Here is a 17,407-nt window from a genome sequence, read left to right as displayed (position 1 = left end):
ACACTACTATCACTCCAGCGTCATTTTCCAGTGTCCCAATATCCACTTCTTCTTCCTGTTTTTGCCCTTAATATATCTAAAGAGGCTCTTGCAATCATCCTTTCTATCACTGGATAGCTTAACTTCATATTTAATCTTCCCCCTCCTTATTTCTTATTTTGTTGCCCTCTGTTCCTCTTTGTAAGCTTCCCAATCCTCTGGTTTCCCATTGCCATTTGCCATGTTAACTGCTTTCTCTTTTGTTTTTACCCTAGCCATGCATTCCCTGTACAATACATATATTACCTCGGGATGAATCTCTGCTGTGACTCCTAAATTGCTCCGAGAGACTCCGTCCATTACTCTTCCACTGTGTTTCCTGCTCGGCTCCTCTCCCAGTCAATTCTACCCAGCTCCTCCCTCATGTCTTTGTAGGTGCCTTTATTCAGCTGTAATATTAACTCCGATTTTACTTTCTCCCTCTCAAATTGAAGTTTAGGTTCAATCATATTACGATCACTACCTCCGAAGGGTTTCTTCACCTTAAGCTTCCTTCTCACGTCTGACTCACTGCACAACACTAAATCCAGTATTGCCATTCCCTTGTTGCCTGCACCATAAACTGCTCCAAAAAGCCATCTTGTAGACATTCCACAAATTCCTTTCCTTGCAAACCACTACCAGTCTGACTTTCCCAACCCACCTGCATATTGAAATCCCCCCACTCACTGTAACTTTGCCTTTCCTACATATATTTTCTATCTCCTGGTCTATCATGCGCTCCAGCTCCTGACTATGATTCAAAGTCCTGTACATTACTCCAACTATGGTTTTACACATTTGTGGTTCCTCAATTCTACCCACACACATTCCACACCATCTGACCCTACATTGAGTAATGGGAACTGAGTGATAGGACTGCAGCACACTTTAGCTTTGTTCTAAATTTTTACTTTAGACATGGAGTAAAAATATTTCATTTCAAATTACTTTGAAATGTCGCCACAGTGTGTTTCTTTGGCCAAATATTCTGTCTGTATTAGGGAAGAATACAAATTGTTGAAACTGTTGGAGAAAAAAGATATGAAGAGGACATGAGTCCATGAAGAGATATAGGTTGGGCCAAGTGATCAAGCAAATATTGGTGTATGGAACATAGTAGGAAAAATGTGTCTGTGCTCAAAGATATTGGCGGGTTGAATGGAAACGTAATGTATTATTTCAGTGGAGAGATTGGCTTTAGGCACAGAGGAACCAGGCACCTGGGTTACAAAATAAAAACGTTACGTGCACATCAAACTTTTAGGGAGTTAAGATAAATGTTGAAACTTTCTGAAACAGAATACATTTAAAAGTAGCGGCGATTTTCTACAGATCTACAAGGTAGTGGTGTAAGCACATCAACAGAGCGATGGCCACAATGATATGAAATGCAATCCATAGAAGATTCACACAGCTGACTCCTGGGAGGAGCGCATATTTCAGGAGGAAATCTTGAATTGACTGGCCTTAGATCTGCTGAGCTTTAGGCGAATGACATGTGATCTTGTTTAATCCCAGAATATTCCAAGTAGTCTTTTAAGTTGAATACTGAAACAATGTTTCAGCTTGTGTGAGAGATTACCATGAGTGGATGGATTATAAAACTGAAAAATGTCTCTGTTACGAAGTTGGTGATTTGGAGTAATCATCTCATTGTGTTGTGTCTTTGTGGAATTCTCTTCCCAGATAGCGTAGGAGAATAAGACATTGAATATTCCTAAAGCAGAGGCAGGCAGACTATTGACTAAGAATGACGCACTAACGTTGTGAGGGCAAAGGAGGACTGTGTGATTGAGGTCACAATCAGATCATCCACGACCTTATCGCATAACTGAGCTGTTTTGATTCCTTACTCCTGATGCTAGTTTCTACATTTCTGTTGTTTTTAGATACTGAAAAAATTACGACACGTTTCTCATGAACATGAAGACTTTCCCTTTCAGATTATTGGGCACAGCTTTCAATATGTGTCTTTTAAACGGCACTCTAAACCACTCAGGAAAGGTTCATGATGTAGAGAGGTCAGGAGCATAGGGCAAAGGGAAAGCCTCGCTTGAAACTGCTTTAGAAATCAGATTGGGTCGAATGGATAACTTTAATACAACAGATTCCTTTCACTTGTTCTTGTGAGGTGGGTTTCATTACGAAGGCCAGCAGTCTGTTGCCTGTGTTTAATTTCTATTTAGAATATGGTGATTGACGCCAGGGGTTCTTGTGGTGCAGGAACACTAACAGGTATGTTACAAAGAGAGAAACGGGGTTCTTAACAATTTGATAGTGAAGGGAGAATGATATATCTTCAAATCCTGTGTTTCCTTGGAGATTGTATTCCTCACTGTTTGATGCTCACAAGCTATGGAAATAGTGAGATTTCATTCTCTGTTTCCAACTATTACAGTGACAGTCATACAGCATACAAACCGACCCTTCAGCCCAATGCAACTACATCAGCCAGAAAACACCAAACTACATTATTTCCATTTTCCTGAAGGTCTGTAGCCTACTATTCCCTGGCATCTTGTGTTTAAATGTTGCGTTACCGTGTATATGTGACCTGAGCTTTTATTCTTTCAATTTATGCACGAAATGGTTTCACGGAAATAGATCACACAACTTCAACGACAGCGACACACTCATTGGATCAATAAGATTTCCTCATTGTTTAATAAGTATTAGAAAATCGAATTGTCTTTTTAGTTCATTTGGGATTTTAATGGTGCAGTTGGTGTTGGTCCATTCAAGTGGCTGTTGAGAGGGAGTGCCAGCTGTACACCTTATGTACTGGTTTAACTGGGAGTAAATATTACTGCTGATGGATGGAGTGTTACACAAACCGCTCGCAGGAAAACGAACTCTTTGTCAATGCGAATATATGAGAAGGAATTTATTATTCTTCAGAGAAATAACAACCTTACACGAGAAGTCTGCATAATAATGAAGCAAAGTCTGTTTCTATGTTATTGGTGTCCTTAAAATAATGGTGTCAAACAGCCGAAATAATGCTGATGCTATCGTTGGACGATTCTTGTACTGAGCATGTGGATAACATGGATGTTTTCAGAGATGGCTGGGCAGTCCTAGGTTGAGTAAATACTGATACTCCATGGGATGATTCTGGTTTGCAATCTCACCATTTACTGAGCACAGTTCGATGGGACAAACCAAAAAGTCTCATTGGTTGCTGCTTCAGGATATATCAGAGCTTTCATGGCTGCCACCACATGAAATCTTGTATTAAAGAAAAGGCCCATCGAGTCTGCACCATCCAATGCCCATACAAGTGCTTTATAACGTTTGTGAGTTTTCCTTTCTTATCCGCCTTGTCAGGCAATGCATTCTAGACACAAACCATCGCCTGGGTTCAAAACAGATTCCACAAATCCTCTCTTCATGCCTTGTCTTTCATTTTAAACGTGATCCTCCTTATTTTTGACCCTTTGACTAAAGGGAACAGCTGCTGTCTGTTCACTCTGCTCATACCTCTCATGCTCCTATTCACCTCTGTTAGGTTCTGTTTCCTCTCACAGTGCACACAGGTTCAGTAGATAGACCATGCTAAATTACCCATCATGTGCAGTTAGGTGTGTTAGCTGTGCGAGACGCAGGGACAGGGTTAGAAGTCGTGTAAGCCATGGGAAATGCAAGAATGGGGTATGCGGTGGGTCTGGGTGCAATGCTCTGCAAAGGGTAATTGTGGACTTGATGGGCTAATGTCCGATATAATAAGAAAAATAAAGGTTAAATCAAACAAAGAAAGATGCTGGGGTTCTAAACCAAAAGGAAACAGAGTGCTGAGGAAATGGAATAGGTTTGACAGTCTCTGTTGAGAGAAAAACAGAGTTAGCTTTTTGAGTCCACTCACCATGCATCAGTCATGAAATCAGCTGGGAAATAGTGTAATATGTGTTGGTGGATTGAGTTGGATATATGGAGAAATAGAGACAGAAAAAAAACCCAAAGGAACTGTGGATAATCAGCTAGTATGGAAATAAATTGAGAGATCGTTTTCACTTGTTTTTCACCTTTTCCCATGCCTATGTAGATATATATATCCAAGTCCCTGTTTCAAGGGAGTTCTGCCCCCTCTATCTCTCCATGCTGGGTGTGGTCATCTTCTTTTCTTTTTAATGGGACATGGGTGTTGTTGGCTGGGCCAGCATTTATTTCTCTTTCCGAGTTGATTTCAGAAAGTGCTGGAGAACTGCATTTCTGAACCACTGCACTTCTACGTGCTGTAGACTGGCCGTGCTCAGGTCTGTCTGGTTTCACTTCTTTGAGACCTTGTAGTGTATAACTGAATATCAGACTTGGCCATTCCAAACAGCATTTGAGAGTCTACCACTGCTGACGTCTGAAATCACATGTATGCCAGACCAGTGAACATAGAAAATTCCCTTCCCTGAAGGGTACTAGTGTGCCAGATGTTCTTAGTTCTGACAACCATCAAAATTTTATTAGATAGTTAATTCTAAATACTTTATTGAATTCAAATTTCACCATCTGCTGTGGCGGGATTGAAGTCCAGGTTTGCGTCATCACCTGGGAAAGGTATACAATTGGGAAATATTTGTGGAGATATCAGAATTTATAGTCTAGAGAAAATGCTGTTAGACCATCACCTTCCCTTGCATCTCCACCATCAATAGCGGTGTTGCTGTTATCGTAACTGAGGTACTGAAAATTGCGCAGTTAATTTGTCAACTATTTCCATGGAGAGCAGAACTATTCATATTTCAGGGATTGCACTGAAATGCAACAGTTTATCAGCCAGGAATAGAAACAGAGGAGAGGTAGGCATCTTCAACACTGAGTTCGTGTGCCATATATGTACGTATTGACTTGCTCCAGGCATTGGAACGTCAGTGTAGGTTCTCTGGATGGTTTCCTTGGATTTGTGTTGTCAGCTGCTGCATTCATTCAGGGAGACTAGATGGCCTGGTGTACCTACTCTGTGCAAGGTATGGGGATATATTTTACAGTGTGTCTGGGTCTGCGGAGACTGGGTAGGGAGGAACAGGGCACTGCACTATTCTTTCTATGATTTCCACAACTATTTCCCAATGGTATACCTTTCACAGGTGCAAAGAACGAAGCCAGTTTATTTGAACAATGAGGAAGTCACAGAGCTGTGCATTCTCACACCAGGGAGAGGGCTGCACTCAAAATGCCCATCAACCATTTTGATTTTGGAACTTTACAGGCAGGAATGGGGACATATCCATTATGTCTGAGCCCCATCCTCTCACGTATTCACGAGGTGACAGAGGCCATTTCTGTTCGGTGAGGTGAATACATTTGTTCTGTCCAAACAGAAGAAGCAAGAGAAAATCTGTTTGGAAATACTAGAGAACAGGGTGACTGCGAAAGCGAGGAACTTCAGGAAGTTTAGTATTAGTAAAGCTGAAGTCCTGGAAAAACTCATTGTGTTGAAGGTTGGTAAGCTGCTGGAACAGAGGAGTGATGAATTTAGAGGGCTACAACGATAGGGTTGGAGAACTGAGCTTGCTGGATAACTCTTTTCGGAGCTGGTGCAGACAGAATGGGTCAATAGCGTCCTTCTCTCCTGACTTTTCCTTAATTATATGAGGGTGGTTAAAGCTCTTTATATTCTGTAAAGGATCCTGCAGACTGGAAAGCGGCTATTACGACCATACATATATACAACAGGACGGAGGTTGAAAACAGAAAACCAACTGGGGGATAAACTGATGTCATGAGTGAGGAAACTATGAACAATTTTTGTAATTAATCATAAATAGATCATTGGAGAACAGTGATATGATTGAGCAGCGCCATCCTAAATTCAGGACAGGAAAACTATCTTTAAAAAACATACTGGAGTTTATGGAGGGTATTGGTTGTGACATCGACGAGTGAGAACTAGGGTGAACAGTGTATTTGAATTTTCAGAAGAAGTTTGACACGGTTGCACACAGGTGAGTGAAAAAAGTTACAGTCCTTGGGTAAGTGAGAGATATCCTACATGAATTGAGAATTGGATGATGGAGAGAACACAGAGACTAGGGGCGCTTGGAACACCGCTATTTGTAACACAAAGAAGTGATTTGAATGTGAACAACACATACAGTCCTTTACATGTTGTATTTATTAGAAGGTGAGAGGTTGGGAAGTGCTTTTTGCAATAAAGGACCTGCATGCCCTTGGTCATAAGTCATGAACAGAATTCATGCAGGGCATCCATTAACAGTACAGGAAATAAAATGCCAGCCTTCATTACAAAATGAATCATTTGTAGGAGCTGGGGAGTGTTGTTGAGGCAGCATTTGGGCTATTGTCGACAGACACTCTCTCCATTATAAATCCTTGTCATAGAGGCAGTGCAAAGCTATTTTATCACAATAATTCTGGGATGATGGTAACATGAAGAGGGTGTGAAATAATGGATGCTTAATGTGTTGCATGGTGACAGAATAAGAGTTCACTGCATTGAAACCTGAACATCATAGACGAACACACATTCTTTCCATTGAAAGACATTGGTGAGATGAGAAATTGCATTTTCCCCATGATACATGCTTCTTGGTAGTTTATGTAGCTCTGTGGAGCTCCCATGTTTGTTGAGAGAGAGCTTCAGGCTTTGACTGCACTCTCACCACCTCAATGTGCAGTTGGTGTATGACCCCTGCAATGATCGTCACATTGTTCACAAATCTGTCAGCAGCTACAAAGCCTTACTTCTGAAAGAGTTAGCCATTCGCAATAGCTTCTGCCATCCATAGAGAACACAAGTCTACTTCTCAGAGTTGGAAGATGCTTCTTTGAGACTTCACATGAAACATTTGTCTTCCCTCTTCACTGTCAGCCTCTCACGTTGATGTATCAATTGTGTACCATTAGCAATGGAGCCAGGAGGAACAAGATGGAGCAGTCTATCCGTGCAGTCTCTGCTTCATTAGTTGGCATGTTGGGGCGTTGATAACATCCTCCTGTTTCTGTACAAGGGGCTTGAGGGCCTCAATGGCCGCCTCCTGGTGTCAGGGGAGAAGCTCAAGGGCCTGATTGGGCAATACCTGGTTCCTGTTTAACAGTTCAATGTGTTTGGCTGGGCTCCTTCTTTTCCTGTGTAATAGGCAGGAGGCATTGAATGGGCTATCCCTATTCTTATCCAATAGTGTTGATGGGCTGAATGAGCTCCTCACATTCCTGTGAAGTGAGCTTGAGGTGCTGAATGAACTCTTCTCTTTACTGTGGTAATGCACAGTGCCCAGCAGGACTGTTGCATGAATGTTACCGATATTTTAATAGCACAAGCCTGAATGCTGCCCCGGTCTTGCTGCACATGGACACAGACTGCTACAGGAGCTGAGGGAGGACATGTTATACTGAACAATGTGTGATCTTCATTGACCTTCCCCACTTCTGAGCTTATGATGGGGGGAAAGACATTGAGGAGCAACTGAGGATGCTTGTTCTGTGGATCTCCCGCAGAGATGTTCCAGGACTGAGGTGGTGGATGTCCAAGAACCACAGCCATCTTCTTTGTGTTGAATCACTCCAACCATAGAATATAGAACAGCCCACAATGTTGTGCCAACCATTGATCCTCATGTAAGCTAATCCTAATGTACGAACCCTCAAATTCCTATGACCATATGCATGTCCAGCAGTTTCTTAAATATCCACAATGACCTCGCTTCCACAGCTGCTGCTGGCAACACATTCCATGCTCTCACAAGTCTCTGCGTAAACAACCCACCTATGACATCCCCTCTATACTTTCCGCCAAACAGCTTAAAACTATGACCTCGCATGTTAACAATTTCTGCCCTGGGAAAAAGTCTCTGGCTATCAACTCTATCTATGCCTCTCATTATCTTGTACACCTCAATTAGGTCGCCTCTCTTCCTTCTTTTTTCAATAAAAAAGTCCAAGCTCAGTCAACCTCACTTCGTAAGATAAGCCGTCCATTCCAGGCAGCATCCTGGTAAACCTCCTCTGAACCCTCTCCAAAGCATCCACATCTTTCCTATAATAGGGCGACCAGAGCTGGACACAGTATTCCACGTTCGGTCTAACCAAAATTTTCTAGAGTTGCAACAAGATATCACGGCTGTTAAACTCAATCCCCCTGTTAATGAAAGCCAAAACACCATATGCTTTCTTAACAACCCTGTCCACTTGGGTGGCAATTTTAAGGGATCCATGTACCTGCACACCAAGATCCCTCTGTTCCTCCACACTGCCAAGAATCCTATCCTTAATCCTGTACTCAGCTTTCAAGGTTGACCTTCCAAAATGCATCACTTCGCATTTATCCAGGTTGAACTCCATCTGCCACCTCTTAGCCCATCTCTGCATCCTGTCAATGTCACGCTGCAGCCTACAACAGTCCTCGATATTATCAACGATACATCCAACCTTTGTGTCGTCTGCAAATTTACTAGCCCATCCTTCAATCTCCTTATTAAGTCATTAATAAAAATTACAAAGAGTAGAGGCCCAAGAACAGAGCCCTGTGGAACATCACTCACCACTGACCTCCAGGCAGAATACTTTCCTTCCATTACCACTCGCTGTCTTTTGTCGACCAGCCAATTCTGTATCCAGACAGCTCAAATTCCCTGTATCCCATTCCTCCTGACGTTCTGAACGAGCTTACCATGGGGAACCTTATCAAGTGCCTTGTGAAGTCCATATACACCACATCCACCGCTCGATCCTCATTAACGTGTCTAGTAACATCTTCAAAGAACAAAATAAAATTTGTGAGGCATGACCTGCCCCTCACAAAGTCGTGCTGACTGCATTTAATGAAGCCACGCTCTTCCAGATGATCATAAATCCTATTTCTCAGAATCCTTTCTTACACCTTGCAGACGACAGACGTGAGACTGACTGGCCTGTAATTGTCGGGGATTTCCCTATTTCCTTTCTTGAAGAGAGGAATTACATTTGCCTCCCTCCAGTCCTCAGGTACAACTCCAGTGGAGAGCAAGGATGCAAAGATCTTCGCAAGCGGCAAAGCAATCACATTTCTCACTTCCCAAAGAAGCCGAGGACATATCTCGTCTAGCCCTAGCGACTTGTGACTCTTAATAATTGTCAGAATTTTCAGCACATCAGCTTACCTGCTCCTCAATGGTTTAATTCACTACAAGGTCATTTTCTTTAGTAAAGACAGAAGCAAAAAAACGCATTAAGGCCTTACCCTACCTCCTCATACTCTATACACAAGTTCCCTATCCTATCCCTGATCGGTCATACCCTTTCATTGATCATTCTCTTATTCCTCACATACGTGTAAAATGCCTTTGGATTCTCCCTAGTACTTCCTGCAAAGCCCCTCCTGGCTCTCCTCAGACCATTTGTGAGCTCCTTCCTCGCCTGCCTGTAATCCCCTAGAGCTGAGCAACACCCTTGCTTCCTCCACCTTACATAAGCTGCCTTCTTTCTTTTGATGAAAAGCTCCTCCGCTCTCGTCATTCAAGGTTCCTTTATCTTACCACTTCTTGCCTGTCTCAGAGGAACACATTTATGCATCTCTTGCAACAACTGTTCCTTAAACAATCTCCACATGTCTATAGTGCCCTTTCCATGGAACAATTGCTCTCAATCCGTGCTTCCCAACTCACGTCTGATAGCATCATAATTTCCTTTATCCCAATTAAATATCCTCCCATTGTGCCTGCTTCTCTCCTTCTCCATGGCTATGTAGAATGTGAGGCAGTTGTGGTCACTATCACCAAAATGCTCTCCCACCGCAAGATCTGACACCTGCCCCGGCTCATTGCCGAGCACCAAATCCAAAGTGGTCTCTCCCCTCGTTGGCCTGTCGACGTACTGAGTTAGGAAACCCTCCTGAACACACCTTACAAAAACAGTTCCTTCCAAACCATCTGCTCGCAGGAGGTTCCAATCAATATTGGGAAAGTTAAAGTCACCCATTACAACAATCCTATTACATTCACACTTTTCCTGAATCTGCCAATCTCTGCTTTCTTCAATCTCCCTGTTGCTATTGGGGCGGCCTGTAGTAAACCCCTGAGGTGACTGTTGCCTTACTGTCCCTAATTTCCACCCATACTGACTCAGTAGGCAGATCTTCCATGACAATGAAGACCTCGGTAGCTGTGATACCTTCTCTGATTAGCTGTGCTACAACCCCTTCTCTTTTCCCCCCCTCCCTATATTATTTTTAATGTTCTAAATCCTGGAACATCCAGCAAAAATTCCTGCCCCTGAGAAACCCACGTCGCTGTTATGGCTACAACATCATAGCACCAGGTACTGATCTATGCTCTAAGCTAATCAATTTTATTCCTGATACTCCTTGCATTAAAGCAAACACACTTCAACCAATCCCTTGGTTCTTTCCCAGGAAATTCCTTCCCACTAGCTAACGCTACCTCTTGCTATTGTCTCATCTCCATCAATTCTCACCTCCGGTATATAGCTTAGGTTCCCACACCCCTGCAATACAATTTAAACCCTCCTGAACCACTCGAGCAAACCTTCCACCCAGGACATTGGTCCCCTTCCAGTTCAAGTGCAACCTGTCCTTCATGTACAGGTCCCACCTTCCCAGAAGGCATCCCAATTATCTACATATCTGAAGTCCTCCCTCCTTCACCAGCTGCGCAGCCATGTGTTAAGCTGTGCCCGCTCCCCTGTTCCTCGCCTCGCTATCTCGTGGCACCAGTAGTAAACCTGAGAACACTACTCTGTTCTTACTGCTCTGCAGATTCCACCCTGACTCCCTGAAATCGCTTTTTATATCCTCAATCCTTTTCCTGGCTGTATCATTGGTGCCAATATGCAACACGATGTCTGGTTGTTTGCCCTCCCCTTTCAGAATCTTATTCATCTGATCGGAGACGTCCCAGACCCTGGCACGAGGGAGGCAACATACCTTCTGGGAATCCTGATCCTGTCAATTTTCTTAGCAATCAAGTGTCCTACCACTAGCACTTTTCTCTTCTGCCCCCTTCCCCTCTGGGCCACAGGGCCTTGCTAATATATATGGTCACTTACTTTCCTTCCTGGCTACCCCTCTGGTCCGCGTCACTTACGCCGCTGCTCCCGCTCCCACTGTGGAAGAAAAACACCGCTGGCCACTACCGGTAAGTAATTTTAAACATCTCCCGCTCCTTAGCTGTAGCCTTTCTGATTCGCCTTACCTTCGCTGTTGTACCACTCAAACAAATGTGGGGAAATTCCTCATAATCTCCATTATGTTCCATTTACTTCAGGTTCCTTGATACCATCATCAGTCAAATACTGCCTTGTTATCTGGGTCAGTCAATCTTACCTGGTGTTCATATATTTTATTGATGTCAAAAGGTCACAGTGTATGTGTGCGGTGTGTCTCCTTCTCACAGAGGGGAGTGACCATCGGGACTTCTCTATCTCAGAGAGATTGCGGAGATAGGACATTGAGATGGTTGGAAGTTAGGGATGGATGGATGTTTGACACGGCAGGCCCTGCAGGAGGTGGGGCCTTAGGCAGATCAGCCATGATCGTATTGAATCGAAAGGCAGGCTGTCGGAGCTGAATAACCTCCTCCTGCTTCTTATGTTCTTGCATTCTGTTTTTGGAAGTTTCATCGTTGTTATTTTCCTGGATGTTTTGTGAAGGAATGCTGTAATCAAACAGACCAAAGGATTTTGTGAGCAATATCTGGGTACAGTGTGGGGGCTGTAATCCCTGTGAATCTGGGTCAACAACATGACTAATAAATAGAGACAGGGGAACATCTGAAAAGAGAGAGGCGGGGACTGTTTCACAGTAACACCCACAGTAACACCTCATTACCGAGGTGAGAGAGTCATTCCTGAAGAAGGGTTCATACCCGAAACGTCGATTCTCCTGCTCCTTGGATGCTGCCTGACCTGCTGAGCTTTCCCAGCAACACATTTTCAGCTCTGATCTCCAGCATTTGCAATCCTCACTTTCTCCTCGAAAATTTTAACCTACTGCGAATCCTCTTGCAAGGATGCCTTCCTTGAAGAAGCTCTCTTCCTCTCTTTACAATAATTTCAGTGAGTCCCTCTCTCACTGCACACCCCAGGTCATTCCTGAAGAAGGGCTCATGCCCGAAATGTCGATTTTCCTGCTCCTTGGATGCTGCCTGACCTGCTGCACTTTTCCAGCAACACATTTTCAACACCCATTCTTTTCCCAAGAATGTTTTCCAATCCACACCAAATCATATTTGACTGTACTCAGGAGCTGAATGGTCTCCTCGGTTTCTGTGCACCAGATAGTATGAGTAAGTGATCTCCAACTGCTCATGGGTAGCCGATTGAGGGGCTCAATGGAATGGGGCAAAGTCGGACTGAGGAACAGGAGTCGGTCCCTGCCCCACCAGGCACGTAGCTTGTGGGTGATCAGAGTGTGGTCTCAGCTGAAACTTTATTGCTGGAACAGCACAGCAGGTCAGGCAGCATCTAGGGAACAGAAGATTCGACGTTTCGGGCACATGCCCTTCTTCAGGAATGAGCAGAGAGTGTTCAGCAGGAGAAGATAAAAGGTAGGGAGGAGGGACTTGGAGGAGGGGCGTTGGAAATGTGATAGGTGGAAAGAGGTCAAGGTGAAGGTGATAGGTCGGAGTAGGGTGGAGGCGGAGAGGTCAAGAAGAAGACTGCAGGTCAGGAAGGCGGTGCCGGGCTGGAGGGATTCGGTTGAGACAAGGTGGGGGGAGGGGGGATGAAGAAACTGGTGAAGTCCAAGTTCATCCCCTGTGGTTGGAGGGTTCCCAGTCGGAAGATAAGACGCTCCTCCTCCGACCGTCGCGTTGCTGTGGTTTGGCGGTGGATGAGTCCAATGACCTGCATATCCTCGGTGGAGTGGGAGGGGGAGTTGAAATGCTGTGCTACAGGGTGATTGGGTTGGTTGGTCCGGGTGGCCCAGAGGTGCTCTCTGAATCGCTCCGCAAGTAGGCGGCCTGTCTCGCCAATATAGAGGAGGCCACACCGGCTGCAGCGGATGCAGTAGATAATGTGGGTGGAGGTGCAGGTGAATCTGTGGCGGATATGGAAGTTTCCTTTGGGGCCTTGGAGAGAAGTGAGGGGGGAGGTGTGGGCGCAAGTGTTGCACCTCCTGCGGTTGCAAGGGAAGGTGCCGGGAGTGGAGGTTGGGTTGGTGGGGGGTATGGATCTGACAAGGGAGTCGCGGAGGGAGTGGTCTCTACGGAAAGCTGATAGAGGAGGAGAGGGAAATATATCTTTGGTGGTGGGGTCCGTTTGGAGGTGGCGGAAGTGACGGCGGATGATGCGCTGTACATGGAGATTGGTGGGGTGGTAGGTGAGGACCAGTGGGGTTCTGTCCTAGTGGCGGTTGGAGGGGCGGGGCTCAAGGGCGGAGGAGCGGGAAGTGGAGGAGATGCGGTGGAGGGCATCGTCGATCACGTCGGGGGGGAAATTGCGGTCCTTGAAGAAGGAGGCCGTCTGTGTTGTGCATATTTTGAACTGGTCCTCCTGGGAGCAGATGCGGCGGAGACGAAGGAATTGGGAGAATGGGATGGCGTTTTTACAGGGGGCGGGGTGGGAGGAGGTGTAGTCCAGGTAGCTGTGGGAGTCGGTCGGTTTGTAGTAGATGCCCGTGTTGATTTGGTCGTCTGAGATAGAAACAGAAAGGTCTAGGAAGGGGAGGGAGGAGTCCGAGACTGTCCAGGTGAATTTGAGGTCGGGGTGGAAGGTGTTAGTGTAGTGGATGAACTGTTCAACCTCCTCGTGGGAGCACGAGGTAGCGCCGATACAGTCATCAATGTAGCGGAGGAAAAGATGGGGGGTGGGGCCAGTGTAGTTGCGGAAGATGGATTGTTCCACATACCCTCGAAGAGGCAGGCATAGCTGGGGCCCATGCGGGTGCCCATGGCTACTCCTTTTGTTTGGAGAAAGTGGGAGGATTGGAAAGAAAAGTTGTTCAGGGTGAGGACCAGTTCAGTCAGTCGAAGGAGGGTGTCGGTGGAAGGGTACTGGGTGGTACGGCGGGAAAGGAAGAAGCGGAGTGCTTTGAGTCCTTCGTGATGGGGGATGGAGGTGTACAGGGACTGGATGTCCATGGTGAAGATGAGGCGTTGGGGACCGGGGAAGCGGAAATCCTGGAGGAGGTGGAGGGCGTGGGTGGTGTCACGGACGTAGGTGGGGAGTTCTTGGACTAATGGGGACAGGACCGTGTCGAGGTAGGACCGTGTAGAGTGTGGTCTCAGCCCCACGTTCCTATCTGCAATTCATTATCCTTAAGTCACTTTCCCGTCAAGTATTTAACTAACACACCTTTGAATAAATGCAAACACACAGGTACCATTAACCTGTGGGGAGGAGAAATTCCCACTCAAATGGCCTTTTGAGAATTTCTCCTGATCCCTGTTCCTACCGAGGTCAGAGAGTCATTGCTTCTTTTTCTATTCCCTCTCCTCCAGACGTCACGACAAATTGTCAGTGTAACTAAGTGTGTAATTTGGTAAATGTTATCCATCTCAGGTTCAGTGTTAGGACAGTCAGGCAGGTTTCTTAAATTTGGTAAAATAACTAACCTAAAGCCAAAGCAAAGTTAGTCAAAATACGATGGATTCATAAATGACATAGAGTTTGAACATTGACAATATGTACATCAACATTTATTTTTCTATAAATTTGAGACACAGAAATATGCGCACAAAGACACACGCATATATATACACACACACACACACACACACACACACACACACACACACACACACACACACACACACACACACACACACACACACACACACACACACACACACACACACACACACACACACACACACACACACACATCTGAAGGCAAACATTAATTCAAAAAAGCTTTGTCCAAATAACAGTTAATTTCATCACAATAGCTAAATTGAGAGAGTTTCAATTGTTATTCTGCTTCTGAAGTTATTCTACCTCACAGAAGCTGCTAGCACTGGGGTTTCTTCCTGGAACAGTTGGATTTGGCTGAATTCCCTTTGCTGCAGGCAGTGGAGAGATTCCAATGAATCCTTAGCTGAACCCTCAAAGAGTTCTAAAGTTGGCTGATTGGTTTTCAGCTTGCATATGTTGCTGTAGAGAAGTACAAGTAGAGACGGAGCAATGGCCGTTGCTTCTACGACGGGTTGCATTTGCCCCCTCTCTGATCTGAAACATGCAATATTGTGACCCAAACACCAACCTGGACTAGGTAAGGTATGGTTGAACATTCTCCTGATTGAATGACTCCATCCCTGTTACCTGCTACATTTAGGAATGATTTGTAGTTTATAATTTGGAGGTGTATTTATATATGTATACATAATTTTTGTACAATTATGTACAAAATCGTCATAGTACCTGTGTTAAAATGAGTATGTTGTTTTCTAAAATTAAATCCTTAGTTTTATTCTCTCATCCCTCAGCTCCACCCCAATACACTCTCCTTAGGGTCTTATATAGTTCGATATGATCAGCTCGCATTCTCAGGCCTGAAGTACTCTGACCTTGTAGAGGCCATGAGGGGCATGGATGTGGGATCAACCAAGGTTCTTTTCCAAGGCTGGCGGAGTCCAAACCAGGAGGAAAAGATTTAAAGTGAGAGGGGAAAATTAAAAAGATACCTGCGTGTTAACTTTTTCATACAGAGTGTAGTGTGTGTATGGAGCGAGCTGGCAGCAAAAGTGATGGCGGCTGGTACAATTACAACATTTAAGGGCAATAGATGGATATATAAACAAGAAACTTTTAGAGTGTTATGGGTTAATGTTGGCAAATAATTTTACATCAGATTAGAATATCTGGTCGGTCCAAATAAGCTGGACTGAAGGGTCTGTTTCCGTGCTGTATGACACTATGATTCTATCAGGCCTTCACTCTAGCAAAGAGTAAAGTGAAGCATCTGTGAAGATCTTCTAAAACATTTGCATATTTTTTCTTTCAATTTCAGGGTTCATTACTACATACAATACATTCGATATAGTCTCAGCATTGTCATGTACAGATGCAGTAAAATATCCCGATTATACCCGATAGCCTTTGTATGAAACAGCATCATTCGATACACTTCCCTAATCACTTGCGGAATCTGCTGACTAGGTTTATACGGCTCATGTACAGAGACACGCACATCCCTCCGTACCAATGCGTTCTGCAATGTTCTCTCCATTTGAGTAGGTTGCTGTTATTTTATCTGTTCTGAGCACTGACTTCCCTTAGCCCTTGTTATACTGTTTTCTGCAAAAGCTTTGCTCACTTATTTCCCCTGTCGGTATCCCATTGCAGAGTCTCCATATGCTGTTAAATGACTATCTTGGTAAATGAAGTAATTGAGCTCCAATCCAATTAATCACCTCATCCAAGTCATTGGTATAGATTCTAAATTGTTGATAATGTCACACTGATTCCTGAGGCATTCCACCAAGTTACAACTTTACAACCTGAATATAAATATTTATCCTGAATGTTTATTCCCTGATAGTTTACCAGGTTTCCCCTGTTGCTGGGCAACAAGCTAGAAAGGCAGGATAGCCTCATCCTAAACTGTGTAACGTACTTAGCCGGCTGAATGACTTCAATCTATTCCTGTGTAAATCCTTAGAGGGCAGAATGGTCTCCGCCTGTCTCATTATAATGATGTTGACTGGCTGAATGGGATCTTTCTTTACCTCTGTAACAGTATTGAGTGGTTGAGAGAACAACATATCGGTTAGTGGCAGCAGCTGACCATTCAGCCCCTTCAGCCTGCTGCACCATTCGGAATGTGCATTGTTGATGTGATTGTTACGAAACATCTCTTTCCTGTCTGTTCCCAATAAACCTGGATTCTCTAGTTCATCAAAGTTCCATGGAACTCAAACTTGAGTGTTTTCAGTAACCCAGTCTTCACTGCTCCCTAGGGATGAGAACATCACAGATCGTACAACCCTAAAGAGAAAGGAGCATTCGTGTCTCAGTCTGAAATGGTACTGTCCTTATTCTCAAAATGTGTTCCCCTCAAACCAATCACCACTCTTTTGATATATAAGGAGTCGACAATTAGAAACAGATATCGACCACTCAGCACCTCAAAGCTATCCACATTCCCATTAACTCTCCTAAACTAAATACTTATCAAATTCAATCTCCACTGACCTCGCGGAAAGACAATTCCAGGAAAGATCATATGAGCAATGAACACTGGAGCAGAATGAGGTCATTCAACCCATCTTTTCTGCCATGACATTTGATCACGGCTAAAATATTTCTGAACCCCATTCTCCTGCCTTCTCTGACGAGCCAATGATAACTTATTAATTAAAAAATGTATATATCTCTGTATTCAAGATTGTGTGTGCCTGTATGTTGGGTTATGTTTGTGTGTTTGTGTGTAAATGTCCATATATATATGTGCGTATCTCTGTGGGTCTGTGTTATGTGTGGTAGTATCAGTATCTCAGTTTGT

This window comes from Chiloscyllium plagiosum, unplaced genomic scaffold (assembly GCF_037043375.1).
Source record: "Chiloscyllium plagiosum isolate Xiang-an unplaced genomic scaffold, Cpla_swu_hap1 HiC_scaffold_45, whole genome shotgun sequence".
Classification (NCBI taxonomy): domain Eukaryota; kingdom Metazoa; phylum Chordata; class Chondrichthyes; order Orectolobiformes; family Hemiscylliidae; genus Chiloscyllium; species Chiloscyllium plagiosum.
Note: the sequence above shows the minus strand (reverse complement) of the source record.